Source organism: Nycticebus coucang, chromosome X, assembly GCF_027406575.1.
Source record: "Nycticebus coucang isolate mNycCou1 chromosome X, mNycCou1.pri, whole genome shotgun sequence".
Classification (NCBI taxonomy): domain Eukaryota; kingdom Metazoa; phylum Chordata; class Mammalia; order Primates; family Lorisidae; genus Nycticebus; species Nycticebus coucang.
The window spans coordinates 21,985,474-22,006,078 of record NC_069804.1 but is presented as its reverse complement, the minus strand read 5'-3'; positions in this window follow the sequence as shown (position 1 = coordinate 22,006,078).

The following is a 20,605-nucleotide window of genomic DNA, read 5'->3' as shown; positions in this document are numbered from 1 at the left end:
CACCCGAGGGCGGTACCGTGAGACTCTGTCTCTACAAAAAAAAAAAAAAAGAAAAGAACGTGGACTCTGAAATTAGGTTGCCTGGGTTGGAACTGCAGTACCACCACCATATGACCTTGGGCCAGAAAGTTTACTTCTTTTGATTCCATTTCTTTACCTATAAAATAGGAATAAAAAATAGTGCCTATTTCATAAGATGATTTTGAAGATTTATTGAATGAGTATTCATCAAAAATTTAGAAGGTGGTTGGCACACAGTGAGATGAAGTGTTCAATTAAAACACTGTTTGCTAAGAGACACTTGCCTTTTATCTTTCTGTACTACAGATTCTCCAGTGGTTAAGAGTGAGCCCTCTTAGTCTAGTTTATTCAGACTTTTCTTGATCTTGCTATATTTTATTCAGTTCAGAATCCTTCTTTGGTTAAAGAATTCTATACATGTTTTCCCCATGTGTATGTATTTTTTTTCCTCTTGGCTTGTTGCTAGGTCAGTCGTGTCAATTCTTTGTAAATATCTGTTAAATTTAAGGTAATATTTACTTCCGGTATTGTTTAACTTGATGCACAATGGAATATTTTAATAATTTTATAAATGCATGCTTCAATTGTGAAAGAATCCTACGTGTCAATCTCCTTTTTATTGCAAGTTCCAGCTCAGTTAAAGAAATGAATCTTTTAGTAATCTGAAGGCTTCTTTTCCTTGGCCTGATAATAAGTGCAGTCCAGTCAGAGAAAACATTAGGAAATGCCCCAAATACTAGGTGAGAAGGCAATAGAGAAGATTCATAACAGTCCTCAGGAACCTGAAGGTGGAGGCTGGAGGGATGGGGGGAGAGATTTAAAGTGATTAGAAAGCAACTGACCCTAGTAATTGCTCTACACTTTAGAGATACTTTTAATCTAATCTCCTCCTATCTGCTGTGTCTAGAGCATGGAAGGGGCAAAGCCCTCTATCCTGGCTCGTGAATGAGGGGCTGATTTCCTGCCTTTACAAAACCAGCTTTATTTCCCAGTACCAGGTCCTTATCTCCACATTTTCCTGCCTTATCTTAGATAAATTTCCCTAGATGCACCCCTGCTTCTCAAGTCATGCTACTATTATGTGCAAGTTCATGTTGTTAGCCATTCTCCCAGATTATACTACTCGCTCTATTTCATCATTTGTCCAAAATTCCATAAGATGCTGAATCCAATGAGTAGTATTGAATATTGGGTTTTGAGTTTTATTTTAGACTTATATTTCAGTTAAAACTTGTTCAGATTATAATTATCCATTACATTCTGGGCTACTATTTATGTCAAGGACTTCCCTGCATGCCTACTAATTTATTCCCTTTATGCCAATACTTTATCCCTCCCAGCATGCTATGTGCCTGCTGAAGTATCCTAGAGCCCCCTGTAAAATTTTCACAGACACTCCCTTCTTCGTGTCTCCTAATAGCCCTTGGATTTGTTTGTAGAAATGTCTCTGAGTTGGATGAAAGTTAACATTCAGAGGTTTGGGTTCAAGTTTGGCTCAATGGCCTCTGGAGAACTGGATATGAATGTTTCCACAATTCTTATTTATTCACCAGATTTTTCTATTGGAATAACTGAAATGAAAGTAGAAATGAATTCTTCATATAATTTTACATATAGCGTCTTGTACTGTTTTCAAAGGATCACTTTAGAATTTAGTTGTTATAGTAACCTGGAAATTTGAATCATTTTTGTATATTAAACTTTATTATTATGTAGTATTTAATTCTTTCAAAGCACTTTATAATAATTTCTTTGAAAAGTTATTCCTCACAGTGGTCCAAAGATACACAGTGTTACTATAATATTATCTTTTCTCTGTTTTCTTTTGGGGGAAGTGAAAAAACAGGCAGGTTTTAGTTTGTCAAATGTTACCAAGTGAGTCAGTGGCAAAATGGGATTTGAAATCCCTGTCTTTGTCCCTCATAAGCTATTATTTCTATTTTCCACAGATAACTGTACTGTTTCCCTATTTATTTTGTCTGTCATTTCTAATTTCCACAAAACTCAATTAAATTCTTCAGTGTAATGTCTCCCTTCTCCCATGCTAATTATTTCTGTTTATAGAATTTTATCATGGGCATTAGGTGAAGAGTTATCTAATAGCATAAATATGGATTAAATTATTTCTTTATACCTTTCCAAATTTTTCATACTTTGGTTTTACCTAGTAGAAGTTGATAGGAAAACATATAGTCTTTGATGGCAGGTAAATACTTACATCAATCAAATTAATTATTAATTTAAATGTAGCCTCTCTACAATTATATGCATTTAATTTTGTAAATATTAAGTAATATTTATGATGATGTGATTTGTCTATAAATTTATTGAATCCAGGAATTGTGGCTTCTAAGCAGGAAGAGAATATGATACAAGTGGCAGAATGTTTTGGATTAAACTTCTGCCTCAGTCCTATACCAGCATTATGACCTTGAACAATAATTTATCCCGTTCGTCTTGATAGTCTTCCTCTATAAAATGGCAGTCATATTTAGCTCATAGACTTCTTTTTTAATTAAATCATAGCTGTATAGATTAATGCATTTATTTGGTACAATGTGCTGGTTTTATATATAGTTTGGAATGCTTACATCAAACTGGTTAACATAGCCTTCACCTCACTTTCTTGGGACTACACCTATGGTGCATTTTGCAAGGGTACATGGCAAATCTATTATATGTAGAGTGTAAATGTCTTAAAACTCATAGACTTTTATGAAGATAAACTAAGGAAACATATTTTGAAAGCACTCATCTTCCACCTAGACAGTAAACAAATACCAATATCATCTTCTGATTGTTTGTATAAACATAGCCCATCAATATGGGGCTCATTACTTATGATAGCTGGCCAAGCCAACAAATATAATTCTTTGGCAAAATATTTGCCTAATTAGGAAGAAAAAAACTTTATGGCAAAGTCACTTCCATGCATCAAGTGTTTATAATTTTGTATACATATGCATGTCTTAATTTTTAAGGCTCAAATAATCATCTCAGTAACTTGATAACTTGCAGATACTAAATATCTCTTTTTCAAGAGACAAATATGTACAAAATCTACTTGACTTATATTTAAAGTTATCAAGAAGAGATATTTCAAAAATATCTTTAGAGGGAGTTTTGAAAAATATAAATATGTAATATTACAATGTATTAGTTAGGGGCCAGTTAGTTAAATAGAAACCATAGTAGGTATTCAACAGAAGGAATTTAATAAGGGAATTGAATATACAGATGTTGGTGGACTAAAAGAACAAAATAAAAACACCTGTTAATTTAAAAATATCTGCAGGAAGCATCTACCCTCTGTAAGTCTAAGAATATAAAAGGGGAGAGATTGGAGTAACCAGAGTCTAGAGTCTTCGAAGAGGGGACTGGCTGAATTGGCACTTAAACTGAGGTCACCACTGAGCTGCTTCTTGTAACTTAGGATCTCAAGGGAGGGACACTAGATAGCTTGAGCTCAGACATCTGAAGAGGTAAAAACACCTTCATACTTTTGGTACCTGTTAGTAGGCTCATGATCCTGATTCTGGGAATTTCAAAAAGTTAAACTAGAAGGAACTGGTGACGTTTGGACACAAAGCAAAAGCTGTTACCTCTCTTTTCCCTTGCTTTCCAATCTCTCTTATGTGTCTTCCATTGGTTGACTCTTATCAGTATCCAATTGGCAAAGGAGCCTGAAAGACATAGTTTTCAGAGTTCCAACCCTAGCATTGGAGAATACCCAAGGCTATATCTGAAGCTGAGAGACAAAAGAGATAAATAACTGGTAGACATAAGTAGAACAAAAAGAAAAAAGGTAACCAGATAAAATTTGATATGTTCGATAAAATGTTTGAAGTCCATCCAAATCTATCAGTATATCATGATTGAGCTGTATTCCTGATGTGAATTGTGGCTTTCAGTAATGACAGGAAATGAATTGTTATGCAATTCTTTCACTGACCCCAAGAAGATATATCCATTTCTGGTGGCCACTTTCTCATCCTCTTCCTGAAGTATGATCTAATATTACTATGTGCCTGAATGAACAGATTGGTTTTTCTCTATGAAGCATGTGTTTCAAAAAGCCCAGTCAAATGCAGAACAGCTGCAGATGGGTGTCTTGAAACTCCCAGAGAGATTGTTGAACAAGCAAGTCTTCATGTGAGCAGAAAAGTTCTCAGATTGCCAGGACTCTCATTTATTTACTGAAACAGAATGATGTTGAGACATTTAAATACATCCTTTGAGAACTGTGTAATAGGATCTTATGCTGTTTTACCTGATGTCTATTTCATAGATTTAGTGTTTTTTTAGGCAGCTAGACTGATGAGAGAGTATAAAATTAGTTTCACTACGTGAAAATGTCCCGTAATACTTTCAGTACTATGTTTATTCCAGGGAACGTGGATTTCAATAAAAATTAATCTAAAAGAGTTTAATACACTCTGAATTTTTTTTCTATTTTTCCAAGTTGACAAAACAAATATTTTACAAGTGTTTTAGAAAAAGGAATCTGATGTGAGATAGGACTAACATGATTGACCAATATCAATTATTTGATATTTTAGTGACTATGCATATTTGAAGAAATTCATGGGATATTCCTATTATTTCTGTAGGGGAAAACCAAGATTCTTAATCACTTTATTTTGATGGGTAATATGATAATAAAAGAACTGGATAATTGTACATGTAAGTAGATTTGCAGGTATCTGAATGGCTATACCAAAGTGCGCTTCATAATGGATTATATCAGTATTTGTATGATGGGAGACAATTTAAACATCATACAGTGTTTGTGCCCTCCCTTATAGTCTGTTAAATAAAAAATGCACAGAGCAGGCATAAGAGATACAATGTTTAATACTCAGATGTTAAAAAGCTGGGATGGATACTTAACACTAAATGTCAACCTACTATCTAAAACAATCTCGATAGTTTGAAATAATAAGATTTAATCAAGACAGATTTTAGTGGGATAAATACAAAGGAAAAATATGAGACGTAGGAGATATAATTTAAGAGTAGAACATCTGCAAAAAGAATGAATGTGAGAAGAAAACGATCTAAAGATAGCCTGTGTCTGCTCAATTCCTCTTAGGCTACATTGTGCTGGTGTCCAAATCAAGCAAGAAAAGAGTTCCTCAATTCATCATGTGTGAAGTATCAGGTAAGGGGCAGTCCTTCTTTCTGGTGAACAGCCATGTGCATATTAATCCATTTATAATTATTGTGACTGTATCTCCCAGAGGTGACTTTGGGGTACAGAAATGTATAAGAAAGGCATCCCAAGGTATCTTTACAGCCATAGATAATTCTGTAACTGTTGGCCAGTGTATTCTCCTTACGCTCCACATAAGACCAAAAGGACGTTAGAGGTAGTATCTTATTCTATGACATTCAATGCTACAAGAGAAGCCAAGCACCAGGGATTAAGGAGCATAGTTTTGGCCTTGTTTGATTTACTTTTCCTCTGAGAGTCTTGTTCATGGGTTTTAGGGAAAATTAGGATGTGTCCGAAGGCTGGCAGATGATGAGGGCCATATTCTATTCTAACATCCTGAAGACTTTCTTAAAATGCCTGATGCCTCATATTTATGAGAACATACACAGTGAAGTCAAATATAGTTTTCTTTCCTCTAACAATAACAGTAGCTATTTTTTGTGAGTGTTGACTATGTGTCAAGTACTATGCTAAGTACTTTACCTACATCATCCCACTTAATTATCATAATAATTTATTATGAAGATGAATAAACCAAGGCTCAGAGACATGAGCAGTTTTCTTAAGTTCACCTACCTAGTCAGTGATAGAGCCAGAGCTTAAATCCAGGCCACATCGCTCCATAGAAGCAGCCTATAATTCGGAAAGAGCCATGCACTGGATTTTGTGAGACTTGAGTCCTATAGCTGGTCTGCTGAACCTAACATTGTGAAGAAACACCTCACCTTTTACGAGTCTTCACTTTCTCATTTGCAAATTGGGTGGGCTGGATTGAATGATCAGTATGGGGTCTTGCAGTTGTAATCCTCTAAATCTAAAATTTGCCAAGAATTTGGATACTTTCCTTTTTTAACTCAGTAGAAGTGAAGGATTGAATAGGACCTATCTCTTTGAAAAGAATTACCTTCAGGGGAAAATTTCAGTGCTAACTTCCCAAGATTTCAAGGCAAGAGATAATAAGAAGAGATGCAATCAATTTCCTGATATGGTTTTGAGGAAAGATACCAAACATAAAATGTATAAGTTAGAGTTATTTCTTTTTGGGGTGAATCATAAAATTATTTTAAGAAGTTTGGTCTTTTGGGTGGCACCTGTGGCTCAGTGGGCAGGGCGCCGGCCCCATGTACCGAGGGTGGTGGGTTCAAAATTGGCCCCGGCCAGCTAAACAGCAGTGGCAACTACAACAAAAAATAGCTGGGTGTTGTGGCGGGTGCCTATAGTCCCAGCTACTTGGGAAGCTGAGGTAAGAGAATCGCTTAAGCCCAAGAGTTGGAGGTTGCTGTGAGCAGTAATGCCATGGCACTCTACTGAGGGTGACAGAGTAAGACTCTGTCTCAAAAAAAAAAAAAAAAGCTTGGTCTTTCAATATTTTACATATGTCACAGGATGTTGAATGGGACTGTGTTTAGTTTTGCAGAATTTTGGTTAAAACTGAAAAGCCTAAAAAACAAAGTGATAAGTGCCTACACGTTCTATAGAGAGAGCTGCTATAAGAAAATACCAGTTAAATGTATATCTGGTATAAAAAGTCAGTGACTGGAAGGAGACATGAAAGCTTTTGTGGGGATGCTAGTGTTTTTGGCTCTGGTTATATGAATATGTTAACTTTGCAAATTCAATGAACTGTACATTTGTGAGTAGAATACTTTTCTGTATTTCTGTTATATGTCAGTAAAAATTTGTACTAAAAATGTATCAGAAAGGTTAAGCTACTAAGAACTCTAATCAATCATCTCTGGAATATATTAGAAGGTTAAATATTTGAAAATGTATTAAATAGATCATTAACGTAGGGAGTCATCAACCAAATAGGAAGTGCAGGAAACCTTTCATATTTCCCCTCCAGTGTATTTGAGCCTTCCACCCTCTGTGTCCTACGTATATTTTTATTGCACTAATCGTGAGACTAAAGAATAATACCAAGATCGTTTCAGTCTGGAGTTTTTGCCAGAAGAAGCCAATTAGAAAAGTGAAATGGCAAAACTTATTCACACTAATATATGCTAGACTCTAAATATCACCTCCCTAGAGGATCTGCATTCTAAAATAAGACCATTGAGAAAAGCAATAGAGCAAAATAGAAAGACATCCTAAATGACAGAAATATAAAGCATCAGGAAAGGAGATATTTGAGGTTCAAGGATTTTTTGTTTTCAGATAAATACTTATTTTGCTTTGCCACAGATTAACCTTGTTCATGCTTGTTAGATTTTTAATATAGAGCAGAAATCCAAGTGCTTATAAGTACTGAGGTATAATTCGATGTATTTGTGCATATAAATAGTTGAGTAAAGAAAAGACAATACATTATGATCATTGTCAAAATTGTATTGAAGACAATGTACAGTAACTCGTTCATTCAGTCAACAAATTTCCTATTGAAGACTTGTAATATCCCAGTTACTAGAGGCAGTGGGATGAACCAATTGAGAGACATAGACTTTTACCTTATGGAATCTTTTATTTAGCAAAGGAGGGGGGCATTTAAAACTTGTCACCCGAATAATTATTTCATTATAAGGCCGATCAAGGCTATAAAGCAAAATCAAGGTACTCGATTTTCTTAAAATTGTGCTTTAAAAGGTATCTGAAATATAGTTACATTGAACATTGGGTATTATAACGCTAGCATGTCATTGTTAAAATAAAATATGAAGAAAAATGCTGTGCAACTAAGCTTTACTTGCTATCCGGTTCAATGTTCTCCATTCCTTTGCATGTGTCAAAGAGGTGTGTTAATACTAGCAGCATAGCATATTTATTACTGCACATCTACTGCTTTGAAGAAAATTCCTTCTCTTTTGAAAAGATATTTCTGTTTATCTCTGTATTCTTATGAATATTGTGCTGCCATAGCCACAAGATATTTATTTGAAACATTTGTCCTTAATTGGCAGGGAGATTACAATTCAGCAAGAAACAATAGTTTTTGTGAATTCATTGGCTTAATTTTTAAATGAGTCAGTGTTAAAGTGAGTTTTGAAAAATGACATCCTATCTTGGCTTCTTGTTTACTTTCTATTTAAAGGTAATGCGGGGCCTAAAAATGCTTAAACACAAATGAGGAAGTTTTATATTGTCCTGCTTTCAGTGTCAGGAAAAACAAATTCCTAAAGGAAACATATTTAATCACTGTATTTTCCAGATATTCTAGAGATGTACTGCGTAGGACATTTCTCTAAAACAATGATAGATTTCTCAGCAATATAGAGAGTTAAGAGATTAATAATTGATCAAGACAAACCCATTAACCAAATTTTAAATCCAGAATTATATTGTCTCTAGATAATTTATTCTGGATTTATGCCATGAAAACCTAAGATTGATGATTAAAATTCAAATTTACTGAGCATCTTATTTTGTTTCCTTTCCTTAATTTCATCATTCTTACTATTAATATAATGTATAAATTTCAAGCAGTAAAATACTATCCAATGATCCCAACGCAGTTTATGAAGTGTTATTTAGCTATTCATCCACATTTTTTTCTACTTACTGACTCAAATCCTTTTCCAAGGAGCTTCTGACACTTCAGAACTTCACAATATATTCTAAATGGTTAAATTCATCTCATTTTACATAATACATAATTGTATGTTATTCTCAGTAACCTTTTTTTTCATTGATCTACATGACCAAATTCCTTTGGCAAATTGGCATTCATTTCTGTTATTTTAGGTCATGAAACATCATTGCAAGGTTGAGTAAGTAAACAAAAAATATTTCCTTATCTTCAGCTGGTTTCCAGATTCTTCTCCTAACCTAATCCTATATAATCATATTTGAAGTTCCTTAAGTCTCTCCAGTCTATGGCTGAGGATGAACAGTAATCACTCAATTGTCAATGGCTTCTTCTATCAATGATAATGTAACATGTTAAGCTACAAGTCATCCCCTTCACCTCACTGCCTCATTTTCTTATCAAGGTATTTTCTGGAAGTCCTTAAGACTTCAATGGCAGCTCTGAAGCTATAGATTTGGGAGTATGTCTTTGGCTCCTCTCATCTTTCCACGGCTGCCTTCTTTCCTAATTTTGAGGGTTGTCTGTGGAGTCATTTGAAAGTATCACTTCATCACTTCTGTTGTTTTCAATGACTTCCACAAGCACGCTAATATTTCTGTCAAGAGGTTTGTCACCCAGGATTGTCAATCATGAATCCACAAGGTGCCAGGAAAGTTTCATGTTCCTCTGAGTCCTCTGGAAGCTGATGTGGGGAGAATGATTATTATGCATTCTAGTCCACATTTTGTAACAGGGGGCACCAAAGCAGTGTTTTATGGCACCAATATCATTCAGAATTCCTCATAAAAACAAATTCAGCCACTTCCTGCATCTCCATCCCACTGCCATTAGAACTGCTATGTTGTTATGAGTCTTGTCTTGAAAACTAATATTTTAAATAAAGTACTATGTGGCCTTCTGCATCTCAATTCTTTTCCTACTCTCCAGGATAAACACCCTGCCATACAGCACACTCCATAACTTTAGGCAAAATGTAATGTGTCAGATCCACCATAAACTCACTTTATGGTGGATCTACCCACTCCTTTATGAGGCATACTTTAAATCTGGTTTGGTAACTAGTAAGGGGTTTCTCTTTACTATCATACCCTCCTCTCATGCTCAATTCATGCTTAAAAGCACCTTGTGTTTTTCCCCTTTTCCCCAAAGCCAACTATTATCATTTTATTTTTTTTGACTAAGTAATAGCTGTGTACATTAATGCATTTATGGGGTACAATGTGCTGGTTTTATATATAATTTGAAATACTTACAACAGACTGGTTAACATAGCCTTCACCGCACTTTCTTGATTATTGTGTTAAGACATTTGTACTCTACACTTAGTAAATTTGACATGTACCCTTGCTCTAATATATCAGTATATGACCTACATTTAAAATATTATAAAACTATAGATAAACATAGCCAACACAAGATTAAAAGAACTATAAATGTAGTAAGTCTAGAAACCAAGATGGCTTACAGGTTTTTGGAAGACTGAACTGAACCCAGGGTCCACTCCAGAATCATGGAAGTAAGTAGGAATATTTTCAAAGGAGTCAAGCGTCATGAAGGCTCATAAAAGGTCCCTAAAGAGGTTACATCTCTATTTTAAAACATTTTCTCTGATCCCCACAAAATTCAACTCCTTCAAATCCATACCCTTCCTCCCAGCACTTTAGCTTTTTATCATGCTTTTGTCCCAAATGCCAATCAAGAGAAAAAGAAGAATGAATCTGTAAATATGACTTTCTTCCACAAAAAGCATAGAAGTTACAGCTGTCCTGTTGAAAGCACAGTATCAACAGATGAGACTAGTGCCCACATTTTGAGGAAATATGGGGAAGATAAAGAATTCCAGCCAAGTCATAATCTTAATCAAAAGAGGAGATAACAAAGCATTCCAAGATTAAAAGGGGATGGAGGATGTTGTTATGACTGCAGGGTATTTGTGATCTATAACTCTACTCTTTATGAACCAAAAGGTTAGAAGAAATAGATGAAAGTTGATTTGAAACAATTACTGGCTACAGCTGGATGACCAGTATGGTACATTTTAGTTCTGAATGAGTAATATCCTCTGTATACGTCCACAAAGGGAAAGACCCTGATGTAGAAACTTAGGAACAAACAGTAGGAACCATTTTGTAGCAAGTATTCTCAAGATAAAAAAGTTTAAAGTAGTGGTTCTCAAAGTTTGGTCCTGGGCCCAGCAGCTTTAGCATCACCTGGGAATTTGTTCACTATCTAAATTCTCAGGTTCTTCACATTTTATGAATTGGAAATTCCAGGATGGGGCCTAGCAATCCATGTTTCACCCTCCGTGGAATTCTTATGCAAGTTTGGGAACTACTGATTTAGGGCCAACTTATGAATAAATTTACTCACATGAACAAACATTGGTTACTTGGTTCAAAATTTTGTAGGACTAAAAGACACATACAACAAAACCCATACTCTCCAGGGTCATAAAACTTGGTTAAAACACAAAACACACTTTACAGATGTTTTTAAAATTCAAGGCAACAACACAAAATATGGCATAGAGCAGGAAGGTTAAGATTAATTGTCAATTTCATAGAATGGAATGTTCCTAATGCAGTTCCCACAGAAGAAAAGATCGCTTATTACTAGTAGGGTTGGGAAAGATTGCTGGGAAGATGTAATAGTTAGGGTCGTTTGGAGAGTTCTGAATGGAAGTTGGAAAGTCAGATGGAAAGTGAGAGGAGGTATTCATGAAAAGCTCACAAGATAAGATGATTTCATGGGTAGATTTTACCAAGTCTTCAAAGAGGAAATAATGCATACTAATCCTTCTTAAATGCTTCTAAAAATATAAGAAGGGGTAATACTTCCCAACTTATTTTGTGAGGCCAGTATCACTCTGATACTGAAACCCAAAGAACTACAAGAAAATAAAACCACTGACCAATACATCCCTGATGAACACAGATGCAAAGATCCTCTGTAAAACATAGCAAACTGAATTCAATAGCACATTAAAAGAAATACCCACTAAAATCAAGTGAGATTTACCCATGGGATGCCAGGATGATTCAACATACAAAAGCAATGTGATATACAGCATTCAAAAAACAAAAGACAGAAACAAATAACATTATCATCTCTAATAGATACGATAAAGCATTTGATGAAGTTTGACATTTCTTTTTTACAATAAAAACTCTAAACCAAATAAGTATAGAAACAACTGTGTCAACTTAATAAAAACGACTTAAGAAAAGCCCACAGCTAAAAGTCAGAATTCATGAGAAAATACTGAGAACTCTTCTTCTAAAATTATGGCAAGGATGCCTACTCTTACGACTACTATTCAACATAGCACTAGAAGTCTTAGCAAGAAAAATTAGGATAAAGGAAGAAATAAAAGTGATCCAAATTGAAAAGGGAAAAGTAAAATTACCTCCTTTTTCAGATGACAGGATCTTATATATAGAAAATCTAAAGACATTATTTAAAAATCTGTTAGAACTAGTAAATGATTCAGTAAGTTTTCAGGATTAAAGAAATCAATATACAAAAATCAGTAGTGTTTCTTTATGTTCATAATAGACTGTACCCCCCCAAAATTAAAAATAACATTTACAATAACATCAAAAAGAATAAAATACTGAGGAATAAATTTTAACAAAGAGGTGAAAGACCTGTATACTGAAAACCATAAGACATTAATGACAGAAATTAAAAAATACACAAATAATTGAAAATATATCTCATGTTTCTCGATTGAAAAATTAATATTTATACATGTATAATTATATTTTGTCACTATCCAATAGAAGTAAATAATAAAATAAATTCCATATAAATAAAAACACAGTGAGATGTCACCTCATACCTGTTGGAATGGCTATTGCCATTAAGACGAAGGATAAATTTTGGAAAAGATGCAAAGATGTGGATTAAAGCAAACTCTCATCTACTTTTCCTGAAAATGTAAATTGAGACAGCCATTATGGAAAACAGTGTAAAAGGTCCCACAAAACATTAAGGTAGAACTACTATGTGACCCAGCACTCCTATTTCTGGTTACATATCCAAAAGTGATTTCACTACTATCTTGGAAAGCTATGGGCATTCTCATGTTCATTAGAGCATTATTCATAATAAGCAAGATATGAAAACAACCTAAGTGTCTACAAGTGAATGAATAAGGAAATTGTGATGCCTTTATATATCTCTATCTCAAAAATAACTTCCTTTTTCATGAAAATGTGATTAATATATGCAGCATTTCTTTGTAGAGTCACAGCAAAAGGTAAAGCATTTTATTTGAATAAATTTTTGATAATCAATTATTGAATATGAGTTCAATGAGAACATTTCCATATTTTTTCCTAATTAGATATGTCCTGGATTATGAAAAAGGTCACTTGATCTAGAAAGAATTTTAACAAAACCATAATTTATACATAGTAAAAAACATTCTAGATTATGCAGTTTGTAAAGATAGTACTGAAAGCACTCCAAAAGTATAATTACTTGAATTTCTAGAGAGAGAGATAAGTAGAGAGAAATTCATTTTTTATGAACTGAAAGTCACCTAACAAATTGTACTACAAAAAGAACTATTTTCATATGTTTGGTTTTATTTGATTTATAGGTTTCTACTATAAAACACAAATATTTAGTCATTCAGTTATTGCTTACAATTCTATATCAGCTCAATGAACAAAATATTTGTATTTTTCTATTTTAAAAGGGAAATGTTTTGAAACACTTCGGTATTGCCTCAGTAAAAAATGAGCCAAAAATAGGTCTGCTGTGAATGGGAATTTGATACATGACAGAGAGGCATTGCAAATTAGTAGGGTAGAAATGACATTCATTGAATGGTAAAGGGACTATTGATTATCTATATAAGTAGAAGTAGGTAGACACCTACTTCATCCATATATGAAAATAAATTTCACATTGATCAGGGTCTTAAATGTGAAAGACAGTACTTTAAAGTTTTTAAAGAAATCCTCATGGCATTTAAGCAAAACATAAAATGCATAAGCCATTAAGAAAATGTAGATAGTTTGATATATATAAGTTGAGAACTTTTCTTCATCAAAAGATACAATAAGAGAGTGAAAATAAAAGCCACGGTGGGTTGTAATATTTGCAACACTGATTATGGGAAAAAAAGAACCTATAATATTTAGTGTATACAAATGCTTATCAGAAGTCAATAAGAAAAAGATTAAAGGGGAAAAAGATAAGGAAATGATATGATTAGGATTTTTATAGAAATGCATATACAAATGAAATGGCCATTAAATATATGAAAACATTGAGATAAAATCATATACTAACCAGAGTGACTAAAAATAATGACAATGTTTTTGGACAATAGGGAATTGTTTTGGTTTGATGACTTTGGAAAAATAATTTGGCATTACCTAGTAAATTTCAAAATGTGCTTATCTATGAACCCACTGGTTCTACTCCTAGGCATAGTCCCCATAAACTCTTGTATGCGTACATCTACAGGAAATACATGTGAAATTTACTAAACGTAGAATACAAATGTCCTAACACAATAACTAAGAAAATGCTGTGAAGGCTATGTTAATCTGTTTGATGAAAATATTTCAAATTGTATATAAAACCAGCACATTGTACCCCATGATTGCATTAATGTACACAGCTATGATTTAATAAAAAAAAAAAGAGAGAGAAAGAAAGAAATGCTTTCGAAAATAAGAAAAAAAAAAGAGAATCCTCTTCAGAGTACTATTTGAAATGACAAAGACTATAAACAATACAAGTATAAAAAGTAGAATAATTTGTGGTATACTCATACAGTGGATATTATTCAGCCATGAAGAAAAGAATGGAGTAAAAGTCCAGAATCTATGCAGAATCTACAATGTAGTTTAATCTCAGTAACACATCCACATACTAGAGTGAAAAAAAAATGCTCACAGCAGAATACACTAGTACGATTCTATTAATTTAAATGTCAAAACAGGTAAAACCAAACAAAATATTGATTAAACTATTTTTAGTTAGTGTTGACATTTACTTTACAACTACGTTATGTTGTAAAACTAAAAATAAAAGCAAGGACACATTTAACACAAAATTTAGGCTATTGAATAGCTCTGACCAGGAGATGGGGATCGGAATTGTCAAGGTATAGTGAAAAATTTCCAAGTAACGTCTGTTTCTTAAGGAGCTGGCGTGGGTATATGGGGGTTCATTTTTGTTGATTTATTTTCTGTTGTTTCTTAGCCTGCAAACTGTACCTTTATTATCATACTGTTTTGTATGCATGGTAATTTTAAAATACATGTATGCTGTTAACAAAGTAAAGTAAAAATGAGAATGAATGGGGATGAGACCGGACTGCCAGGGGACAAGTGGAGAGAGGCAGAGTCACAGCAGGCGGATTGGGGAGGTTAAAGGATAGTTTTAAAAGGATTTAAAGAAACTTTCTGGGGACTTCTAGTAAAAAATACTATTTCAAACAAATTTGATATAAAAGTAGTACTTGTCATGGTCTCTCATTCTCTCTTTTCTTTTAAAATAAACTTTTAAATTGAAGTAGAACTTATATAGGGAGCAGTGAAATAAAAGTGTTCAAGGTTTACAAGTAAATCTACCTGGGTAACCACATTACTTGGAATAAGAAACAGACTATGAACAGCATCCCTTCTAGAAGCTTCGTTTGTTGCCCCTTGTGATCTCCATCACCACTTCCTTCCCGCCCAGAGATAACCACCATCCTGACTTCTGACTCTGTGGAATAGTTTCACCTTTTTGGACTTTGTATATCAATGGAATAGGAACATAGATATTCATTAGGTCTGGCTTCCCCTACGTTATTTTGTAAATTTTATGTATTTTGCTATATATAGCAGTAAATCATTAATTTTTATTTCTGTGTAATATCCTATTGTTTGATCCTATCACAAATTTATACCTCTTTCTGGGGCGGAACATTAGGGTTGTTCCCAGGTTTATTTGTGAAGAACACTGCTATGAACACCTCCCATGCATGGATTTTTTTCACATATTTCAGTTAGAAATATAGTTAGATATGTCTGTGTTCCACTCACACAGACACTGACAAAGTGTCAGTTTTGTAAAGTGGTTGAGTCCATTTACAGTCCTACCAAGAGTTAATGGAAGTCCTATTTGCTCCATATCCTTATCATATTTTATATTGTCAGTCTTTTAAAAAAATTTCATTCTATGGCATATATAGTAATATTTTATTGAGGTCCTTCATTTGCATTTCTCTGGTGACCAGGGAGTCAGAATAGTTTCACGTATATTCACTGGATATTTAGGTATCCCTTTTCACGTCTGTTTAATCATTCTGCTGTTGAGTGGTATGTCTTGCTGATTTAAGGACTCACAAACTTGGCAATAGTTATAGTGGAATGTGGAGGAGCTAATGTATAAAACCCAGCAAAAGAGAGAGAGGCCGAAGAGGAAAAGTTATGACTTTAAGACTTTTGGGGGGTCATCTTTGGAAGAAATGGTACTCTGCCAGTATCAAATAGAATTATTTCTGAAATCAAAAATCAAAATTATTTTCTAGACTCACCCTGCTGCTCTAGCTTTACATAGAATTATGGTCCATATTCTAAATCTTCCCTGGCAAATGAGAGAAGCTTATCTTTAATCTGTCATTTGTGGTTGTTCGCTTGGGTGGATATGTAATATCTGTCAGCTTCTGAAAAGCATAGAGAGGAAAAGCAGAGGGTAGGGTAGAGAAGGAAGGGGTCTTCCTTGGCCGTCACTTCTGTGCACTGCTGCTGGTTTGAGAAATCACAGCAGCCACAGCATGGCAAATTTTCAGCCATAGTCAAATTGCCTCTGTAAAGTGCAATTCCTCTGCATGGTGAAAACATTCCTATGCGAAAGTAATCAGGAGAATATGAGGAACCATCTTCCCTCCTCTCCATAAATATTAGTTTGTTCATAGTATGAAAATGGACATGAGTTTTTCTTTATTTCTCTTAGAATAACATCTGCTTTTGTAAAGGAAGTACTGTTTAAAAGGAAACATAATGCCAGTCTTCCCGTTTTATAAAGATATATCTTTCCTTACCCCTTTATTTAACTAGATATCCTACACGGTTCTTGAGATAATTGTTTGACTATGCCGCAGCTTCAGAGACCTTACAAAATTCCAAAAATATACTTCGTAGTCAAAGGGTCTGTTGTTCAACAGAACTGAAATTTAACAGGGTTATCCATCTCTTACCTATCTCTCACATCAACTTACTTTCACTGATTTATTTTTTAATATTCCTGCTCATTCTGACCTCAGATACGGATCATGTTTCTACTTGGGTCATGCAGCAACCAGCCTCCTCCTGCTATGAATGAGAGAGAGAGAGAGAGAGAATATGAATGAGAGACAATGGAGATTAAAATATGCTGAAAAATGGCATACTTTAAATATGGCCTATTGAAACTATTTCCTTCTGGATATATGACTTTACAAGGTTAATAAAGCATAGTCCCTTTTTGAGGAATAATGATCTTCTAGGTCAATTATGGAAAACAAGATCTTACATTAATATTGAAACCGATCAAACCCTTTGGCCTACAAACCTGTTTTATCAAAATAATCTATAGAATGTCACTGCTTCCTTAGAAGAAGAAGCATACAGTTATCAAGTTATTGTGTCTCAGCCTCAAACTTGCCCTTCTAGGCTTTGCTCTGTGATGCCGGGGCTGAGACTCTGAAAAGCACATTTCTGCTTTGCCAGCAGCTCATAGGTTCTGCCTATAGAGGGGTGGGGGAGAGGGCAGAAAAGAGGCAGAGGGAGGGGGAGACAGAAAGATGGAGATGCAGGGAGAGGGAAAAGGAACGATTAGCTATTACCTAGTGAATAGTCTTATACCTAGTTAATAGTTATTCATATTAAACTCTATCTGTTCAAATAAATATTGTGCTGTGTCCTGACTACGCACACCCAGAAACATATAAAATATGTACATGTGATATATAACGTGTATTGTAAGTAATGCACATTAGGCATATGTCATATATAAACAGTATGTATTATTTTATCTTTTTTCTTGAGATAAAACAATCAAAAATTATGAAAATGGAGAAATGTTATCAGTATACATACATATACATTCCTGCATGACACGTGGCTGGGCCCATTGTCTCACACTGAAAGATCTTGCAGGGTAGATTTTAAAAATGCAGTGATCCCAGAAAGAAATGTCTGATAAAGGAGATAACTAGAGCCTGATATTGAGGATTCATAGAATTTCCCTGAAACAGTTGATTTTTTTTTTACCTCAGGGATAGTGTACTTGTTCTTTCTGTTTCCCTTCTTCCTTTGGTTACCAGGAAGCTTAGAATCAAGTTTTCTGTCTATCTTAAATAAGGGAACAGGACTCTGTATATATGAACATATGGGTATGTTTTTCCTCCTAGAATTTTTTTCTATGCCTTTATTGTGTAATGTAATTATAGTTCCCCAGTTTCAAATAAAAAGAATTATTGTAGGCTGTGATAAATTATAAAGGAAGTGCAAGAAAAAGGAATAAATGAATGAACACACGAAGAAATGGCAGTTAGTTATTTTATATACAAATGAAGTAATTTGGTAACAAAGGACTTATTTTTATTGCGCAATGATAATGATAATTATGCTGATGGAAATTTTAGTAGATACCTGCTAGTGACAGATTTCTTTTCCTCCCAGTTTTCTTGGGAGCTTATGGAGTTACTTTGGGAGGATTTTATTTCCTATAGAATTCTAAAAGAAAAACAAATTCTTTAGGAGTTCCATTGAGTGGAGTGGACGTGTTGACTATTAACCATGATGATTTTTGACATAACCTTAGAAAAAAGAAAAGAAAGTGTGAAGGGTGGGAAATGGTTTCCTTTATTTTAGAGAGATAGATAGGTTTGACTTGAGCTGTCATTTATATGAATGTGTGCTATAAAGGGCCAGATTTTGATGGTAGCTGAAAGCGCCTGACAGGAATAATTACTCATCACCGGTCCTCTTGGACAATGCACATACTTTAGTTCTAGTGGGTGGAAGGAGTAGAGGGGAAACAGTGTCTCTGCCTGGAAAAGGTTACATTGCCCAGTGCAAGACAAGTTTGAAAAACCGACAACCACAAATTGATACAACTTAAGAATTTTTCAGTTTATAGTCAGCAACTCAATTTTTGAAATTTTAAAACTACTAAGTGCCAGGAACAGATTCTACTCCCAAGAAGGAATATAAAAGAAGGAAATCATAGCGGGGTGTTAAGTGTAACAATAATGCTACATAAGTTTGTATGTGTGTGCGCCTGCATAGGTATACACACACATATGTACAGACACACTGACAAGTGTGATTAGCTTTCCAGAACACAGTGGATTAAGAGGGATGTCATCTGTCCAACCTTTGAAGTATTTGTAACTTTTCCAGGTAGACAAGTGGGTGAAAAATATTCTACACAAAGGAAAGCGTATGTGCAGAGGCATAAAGACGTGAAGTAGCTTGACGTGTTATATAAAAGAGGCTGAAGTGTGAGGATGATAAATGGATAATTAAGTGCAGTGTATGGGCTCATGTTGGGGCCTCAAAATTCTAGTCAAGGTTTGCTCAAAGAACGTTTAGATGGAGTGCTATCAGCCAAACATCAGCAGCCTTTTCTTCCCTTTCCACCCCATTTGCTTTTCCAATGCAACTGTGCTTATGAGTCAAGACCAAAAGTTGCCTCCTAATGAAATATAATGACAGTTCGAAGAGGTTAATAGAGCCTGGACAGACGTGCTACATTGGAGACCACAAGGAAATATCAGTAAAGAATATTCAATGCCTTCTGTTCAAATTGTTTTCTGTCATTTTTTAAAAGTAAAAATCTTTTGAGAAGCAAGTTGGAAAAAAAAAATAAAGGAAAATCTGCTCTGGACCCACTAGAATGAGAGATCGGTCTCTGCAGATTCATTACTTTTATGGAGATGGAAGGATAAGAACAAGTGGCAGAAGCAAATTTTCTAGAGTGCCAAACTCTCCACTTCACTCAGCTACACCTGCACTCAGATATCCTCAGAATACAACTCAGAGGATAAGGCACACCACGCGCTTGGCATACCCTGTTCCCCGTCCGGGGGGGCAGGATATGTGAATGTTCCTGAAATGAAAGCACATAAAGAGAGGCAGTTTGTCTCTGGTGCGAACTTTTCTTCACTAAGGCCAACAGGATATGAAGCGATCAGGCCCTAGCTAGAGTAATTACAGGAAGCATGTGATTAGAGATGTTTGGTTCCAGAAGCACAAAAATTTAAGATGGGTTCTCATGCTTTAAGTCGGCTAGGAGGCACCAGTATTTCTCTTCACATGCATAAGAAAAAGTGCAGTTAAAATGTGCACTTGACTGATAACCTACTTCACTGTTTTTTTGGTAATGATTATATAGGATAGTACGTTTAAAATCCTTCACATAATGCCTGGCACCAGGCAAGTGCTCTGTATGGATAGTAGATCTTATTCTTCATCCTACCATTATTTTTTGCTGTTTTTATTTTAAGAGTTGAGATTCTAAGACATACGGTCAATGTAGACAGAGATTTTTCTCATTTGGTAATTTTAGATTCTAGTGATATTAATTTATAAAATTTAAGTAACAATGTAATTAAATAATTGACGCATTGATTTTGAAATTGTATTTCATTGAATTTGAACATCCCAAGTATAACGTAGGACTACAGGGATCATATCAAGATTAACAACAATACTGGTACTGAGAATTCTGTGAGGGAGAGAAACACATTGATAAACTAAAACAAAACCGATAGAGATAAGTGCCCACTATGACTGTGGGAGTGGCATATTGGAAAATTTGACAGATGTTGTAGAGGCAGAATTGACAGG